Source organism: Citrus clementina, unplaced genomic scaffold (assembly GCF_000493195.1).
Source record: "Citrus clementina cultivar Clemenules unplaced genomic scaffold, Citrus_clementina_v1.0 scaffold_2, whole genome shotgun sequence".
NCBI lineage: Eukaryota > Viridiplantae > Streptophyta > Magnoliopsida > Sapindales > Rutaceae > Citrus > Citrus x clementina.
The window spans coordinates 21,723,377-21,730,533 of record NW_006262688.1 but is presented as its reverse complement, the minus strand read 5'-3'; the positions used below and the strand labels follow the sequence as shown (position 1 = coordinate 21,730,533).

Here is a 7,157-nt window from a genome sequence, read left to right as displayed (position 1 = left end):
TTCTCAAGGCTTGAAACTGATTGAGCTTGTGAGTTGAAGCCTGCTCTCAACTCATTTCGTAGTCCATCAATGGTGCGGTTCTGTTGCTCAATCGTAGAGTGAGTAAGATTCTTGAGATTCTGGAATGAATCCTCCTATGGTCTAGGTTGAGAGTAGTTCTGGTTCTGATTGTATGGTCTAAATGGGGGCTGAGATGCTTGAGAAATTTGAGGAATTGGTTGCATTGGTGGAGCTGGAGCTGCTAGTCCATTCTGTTGGAGTCCTTGAGACCATGAAAAATTGGGGTGATCTCTTCATCCAGGGTTATATGTGTTGGAGTATGGGTTGTAATTTGATGGCTTTCTCATTACACCTATGGCATTGGCTTGATCTGAGTATGAGTCATGGTCATGTGGTTCTGTTGATTTAGCAGTCGATAACGATGCTATTTGTCGAGCAAGACCTTCAACCATCTCCTTAACTTCTTTGATTTCCGAAGTTGACTCACCAATGTGAACCTCATTTACTCCCTTAATTCTTCTAGTATTCCTGAGTGATCGACTTCGTTGTTGGGAATTATCTGCTTGTCGCTGGAAAAATTCCCAAATCTCTAATGCACTTTTTGACATTAGCTCTCCTCCACTTGTTGCCATTAGCCATTCTTGCACATTTGGTAGTAATCCCTCCAAAAAGTATTGACATTGGTGCCATTTCTCGTACCCATGATGTGGACACTTCAAGAGTAGCCCATTGAATCGCTCCCATGTTTCGAAAAATTGCTCGTCTTCTCTTTGTGTAAACTCTGAAATTTCCCTACGAATAGCATTGGTTTTATGCACTGGGAAATATTTATTCAAAAATTTAGTTACCATTTGTTCCCATGATGTAATGCTATTAGCAGGCAAAGTATTTAACCATGAACGAGCTCTATCCTTTAAAGAAAATGGGAATAATCTGAGTTTAACATCATCGTTTGAAAAATTCTCATATTTAAATGTTTGACAAATGGCATGAAAATCATTCATATGATTATATGGGTCCTCATTTTCTAAGCCATAGAATGTGGGGAGACAATTTAGCACACTAGGTTTTAGTTCAAAACTCCTAGCAGCTACATTTGGGTATCTTATGCATGATGTGCTCAAATTTGCTAAAGGACTGAAATAATCCTTAAATGGCCTCTCCTGTGGTGCTTGTAAATCCATTTTATTTTTAACGTGTTTGTGTGTGCGAAGTGTTTTTTCTAATTCAAGGTCTATAGGTTTAAGATTAGGAAATAATGACCTACGACCATGCATGCAAAACAAATAAAATGAAAATAAAGATGGGAACAAAACAAATAAAAATAAATAAGAGGGAGAAATTACGATACTAACCTTATTGCGCTATTAAAACCTTTCTATAAAAATACACAAAAACAAATACGTGAAATAAATTAACTAAAAATAAATTAATAAGATAAACAAAAAAAAATTACAAAGAAAAATAAATTGAAAATTAAATTACAGAATTTTAAAGAAGAGAAAAAGAAAAGAAATACTAACCTTTAAATGTAGATTCACTTTTTTTTCTTTTTCTTTTTTTAATAATAAAAAAAATACAAGAAAACAAATAAAAGAAATTATTCACAAAAATTAATTCTAAAAATTACTTACCTCCCCGGCAACGGCGCCAAAAACTTGTTGTGCAAATTTTAATGTACTCGCAAGCGCACGAATCTATTGTAGTATAGACTAATGGTGACGAGTGTCGATCCCACGAGGAGGTGGATTTTAATTATATATAGAATTAATTTTGTAAATGGGTAGTTGGATTTATGGTGGAAATGATTTGGAATATGCTAATACTTAAATTAAAATGGCGAGAATAAATTCTAAAATTGGAATTGCAATGGAGAGAATAAATTGAAGAGAAAATCTATTAAATTGACGTACTTGGGTATATGGATCCGTATCAACATGCATCATGGGCTAAATAATCCGTATTAATACCAATTAAATCATGAGGGGGGAATCCACATCTCATGAACCACGCTCTAATCAATATGGTGCTAAGGGCTTATCGTGCCAAATAATAATAACCTTATACTAGAGAGCCGGTGTAACCAAGGCGGTATCTAGACAAGACTATTATTATTTGTCGACGAGAAGTCAAAACATCCACAAAAATTAGAGGGGAAGAGAAAATAAATTTACCAAATTAAGCCCATGACACATGTTGAGACTTCACCTTCAACTCAAGCTTGAAAGAAAATTAGTCACTCATAATTGAACTAGGGGCAAAATGGGAATTTATTAAAATACGAAGAAAATACAAGATGGAGAAGGAATTACAGAAAATGAATCCCAAAAATAGATTCAGAGATATCCTATTAGGGGGGAGAGGCCCCCTTTTTATAGATACATGGAGTAAATCATGGCCATCGGATTAAAAACAGTTTGGACGCTCAGGATTGCGCCACGTCATCAGTCAACAATCCACGGTTTGACCACGCGGATGAACAGTAACACGGTTTGACCCAGATGAACAGTAACGCGGTTTGATTGAAAATAATCCTGTGTGATGCATATACCGTACGCGAGATTTTTCGTCCACTGATATGCTGCCACGTCACCATCAACAATATATAAGAATTTTAGTCCAACAGGATCGTGACACCTCATCAGTCAATGCCACATCATCGGTCAATGCCACGTCATCGATCCGTCTATATGAACAGTGTCGTGAACAGTAACGTAGACAGTACCGTACATGTGAATAGTGCCATTTTTCCTTTTATGCTCCTCCTAAGGTTTTCGACCGTCCTGAGTTCAAAAGTGATGTCTGTTTTGCCGTCAGATCTCTCCTTTATTGTGAAATGACTATAATGCCCCTAAAATACATAAAATACTTAATTAAAATAAAACACATGTAATTAAATCACAAGAAGGTTAAATATATAAAAGTAAAGGTTATTAGTAAGACTTGAAATGTAAAATGACGGTCTTCTCCTTTATAAATATGCATTTTCTAACACTCAACAACTATCTCACAGTGCAGCCATGGACGCCGTCTTTTGATGTCAATAAAACGGATATGGAGCAAGTTAATGTATGGATTCGTTTACCTGGACTCGCTGTTCATCTATACAACCGGAAAATTCTTCAAAAGCTCGGGGAATTGGTGGGTATAGTGATTAGAATTGACCCACACACAGCATCCTCAGCGCGTGGAAGGTTTGCACGAATTGCAGTCCGCCTCTCCCTAGATAAGCCTTTGGTGTCTCAGTTCGTATTGGATGGGAAGGTTCAAAAGGTAGAATATGAGGGCTTACCAGTGATTTGCTTTACATGTGGAAGATATGGACATAGTAGTAGCAGTTGCAAGGGCTCGAATTCAGCAAATAATTCTGGAGAATGGGTTCAACCTCAACCTAATACGCAGCCCCAGGAGGACAATATCCAACTCGATGAACATGGTAATATTGATAATAATGCCGAGCCTTTTGGACCTTGGATGATAGCCACGAGAAAAGGCAGAAGATTTAATAGTGGCAAGGAAATAAACAATGGCTTGAATAGGAATCGAGAAAATACAGGGGCTGGTGTCTCCAGATTCTAAATTCTTGAGCAGGCCTCGGACGACCGTGAGCACCCCACTCATGCAGCTATGAATGACATTCCATCCACTTCCTATCAACCAAACACGGCCAACCCTTACCAGATATTTTCTGTCAATCACGAAGTTAGAACAAAACCTCTGGCTAGATGAAAGCAGCACACCACAGTTGTTACTGCAAAGCCTTAAAAGAAGACGCCAGCAATCTCTTTGAACCCAACCCGAAACCCTTTCCCGCAAAGCACTTTCACTTTAAAAGAAGAAAATACAGACTATTTACCTCATGCAAACCCTAGGACCGAACCATGTCTTAACCCCCAGTTCAACCCTAGCCACCAACAAATTTCCCCTCTAGGCACTACCTTGGATCCAAAAAAGCATACGGTGATTTTATGTGATAACCAAAACTTTTCTTTTGGCAATGCAAGGGCGACGGGCAGTGATCATGGAGATCGGCTGGGACGGGCATATGAGCACTCGTCTGACCCTCCAGATGTTCAAAATTCTGGTTGTGTAAACGACGTAAATGCTCAAGCGCACCCGGCTGTGTCTATGGGTGAGAATGATAGGAAAAAGATGTCTGAGGAGGAGGATTCGATGATTGAGGAAACACCTTTGGCGTTGATGCCTGACGGGAATGGACAACATTAACAAGGTGTTTGTGTTTCCTTATTTTATTTTTATTTATCTCATGATGATTAGCATTATGTATTGGAACGTCCAAGGGGTAGCCTCAGCTGATTTTCGGTGCTCTTTCAGGACAATGGTTAAAAATTACAACCCGTCTTTGGTAGTTTTGATGGAACCTCGCATTAGTGGGGTCAAAGCAGATGATTTTATAAAGAAGAGTGGCTTCGACCATTCTCACCGAGTGGAAGCAGTGGGCTTCTCGGGGGGAATTTGGCTTCTTTGGCAGAGTTACATAGAGGTGGAGGTGCTGCTGAACCATAGGCAGTTTATTCACTTTAAAATAAGTAGGAATACTGTTTTTATGTCTTGGGTTACGGCGATTTATGCTAGCCCAAACCCAATGTTGCGGAGACAGCTGTGGAAGCATATGGATAGCATTGCTATGACAATTCAAGGGCCTTGGCTTATTGGGGGGGACTTTAATTCTATTTTGTACGCTTCGAAAAAGCGGGGGGGGGGGGGGGGTGCTACACGGAATTCAGGAGTTTGCAGTAATTTCCGGCAGTGGTTCGATGGACACCAAATTTTTTATTTAAAATTTAAAGGCCCTCGGTTTACTTGGTCTCGTGGTCTTCTGTTTAAACGACTTGACAGAGCTCTCTGCAATAGTGATTGGTTAATAAGATTTGCGGATAATTCTGTTCTTCACCTTCCGAAGATTGCTTCAGACCACAGGCCGGTACTGGTTCGTTTTGCAAGAGCTAATTCCAGACATCGGGGGAATAGGCCTTTTCGTTTTTTGGCTCCCTGGCTGACTCATGATCATTTCAATGCTTTTGTTAAAAGTGTATGGGACCCTCAAGCCCATTATAGAGATGCAGTATCTCATTTTGTTCAGACAGTTCAAAAGTGGAATAGGGAGGTGTTCGGGAATATTTTTCAGCGAAAAAGACGGTTAATGGCGCGTATAAATGAGATTCAAGCAGCCTTAGAAAGGTATAGCTCCCGAGGGCTTGTGCGGTTAGAGGCTAGGCTACGGAATGAGTTGGAGATGGTAATGGGCCAAGGGGAAATCCTGTAGTGGCAGAAGTCCAGAAAAGACGAGCTTCTGCACGGGGACAGGAACACGAATTTTTTTCATCAAAAAACCATTGCAAGACGACGGAGAAATAGAATTGAAGCTATTCTAGATACTTCGGGAAACTGGATTTATAGTGAGGAAGAGATTCAGAATTATGCAATTGGGTTTTTCTCGTCCTTATACAAAAGTGAAGCTGCAACCCCTCAAAGTTATAAGGTACCGAATTTATTCCCAGTTTAAATGCCTTTGACTTGGAGAGTACTGCCGTCTCAGTTTTGGACGACGAAATTAAGAGAGTGATTTTTAGTATGAAACCCCTCAAAGCTCCTGGTACTGATGGACTGCATGCCATTTTTTACCAGTCTCAATGGCCAGTTGTGGGGCCCTCCTTCTGCAAGTTTATGGGTGACATTTTTAGTTCGGGTAAGATCCCCCAAGAAATCAATACTACCATGTTGGTTTTGATTCCTAAAGTGGAGCACCCTACTAGCCTAAGCATGTTTAGGCCTATCAGTTTGTGCACAATTGCTTATAAAACAGTGACTAAAATTATTGCTAACCGTTTGCAAGCCTTGTTGCCTGATCTCATAGGCCCCCACCAGACTAGCTTTGTGCCCGGCCGCCATATTATTGATAATATTGTTGTGGCTTAGGAAGTGGTTCACTCCATGCGAAAGAAAACGGGGAAAAAAAGGTTTATGGCTATCAAGGTAGATCTAGAAAAAGCGTACGATCGAATTAATTGGTCTTTTATTTTTGAAACTCTCCAACAAACTGGTATCCCGATTCAGTTATCTCGGCTAGTCATGGAATGTGTTACTTCGGCTCGAATGAGTATTTTATGGAATGGTGAGGCTATGGCTGAATTTGTCCTAGGGAGAGGAATCCGGCAGGGGGACCCGCTGTCTCCTTACATTTTTGTCTTGTGCATTGAACGGTTGAGTCATGGAATAACTCAAGCCGTGAGGGATGGCAGCTGGAAGCCTATTCGGTTGGCCAAGCATGGTACTCCTCTAACGCATTTATTTTTTGCAGATGATTTGCTCCTTTTTGCAGAGGCGTCAGTTGATCAGGCGTATACTATAGATGCAGTTTTAGACAACTACTGCCGGAGCTCTGAAGCGAAGGTCAACAAGTCGAAAACTAAAATTTATTTCTCTAAGAATATAGCTTTGAGAGAAGCTCAGCTACTCAGTAATGTCTTGGGGTATTCGGCTACAAATGACCTCGGATGCTATCTTGGAATGCCGCTCATCCATTCGAGAGTAAATAGAGCGACCTACCAATTGATTCTTGATGAGGTAGATAAGAGGCTCACGGGCTGGAATGCAGCTCACTTATCCTTTGCTGGCCGGATCACTTTGGCTCATTCGGTGATCCAAGCAATGCCCATTTACGCAATGCAGACAACTCTATTACCGGCTCTGGTGCGGGGGAAGATTGAGAAGTCTTGTCGTCGGTTTATTTGGGATGGGAAGTCGAAGGACCATAAGATGAGTATAGTGGGCTGGAATAAAATATGCATGCCGAAATCCAAAGGTGGCCTGGGGTTTAAGAAGTTGGACGTGATGAATCAGGCATTATTGATGAAGCTGAGCTGGGAAGTAGTTTCGAATGCAGACAAGCTGTGGGTTAAGGTCATCTGTTCAAAGTATGGGTTGGACCTTAAACACTTGCAGTTGTCCCTCCCTGAGAAACAAGGGTCTGGAATCTGGAAAGCCATAAAGCGCACGTGGTTGGCCACCATGCAGGATGCTTGCTGGGCTGTTGGTGATGGAACTCGAGCTCGCTTTTGGTTGGACTGCTGGGCAACAAAGCAAGGACCTTTGATCAATCTCGCTGTTCATCCAGTGCCTAATGAGTTGGTTAA

The 7,157-nt window shown here is 40.8% G+C and overlaps 1 non-coding gene across 1 annotated transcript; it reads left to right on the top strand.

Moving 5' to 3' along the window:
• The first annotated feature begins 697 nt into the window (after window positions 1-697).
• Window positions 698-800, top strand: LOC112101318. Its single transcript, XR_002907444.1, has one exon. It is a non-coding gene; the product is annotated as a small nucleolar RNA R71 (small nucleolar RNA).
• Window positions 801-7,157: the final 6,357 nt, after the last annotated feature.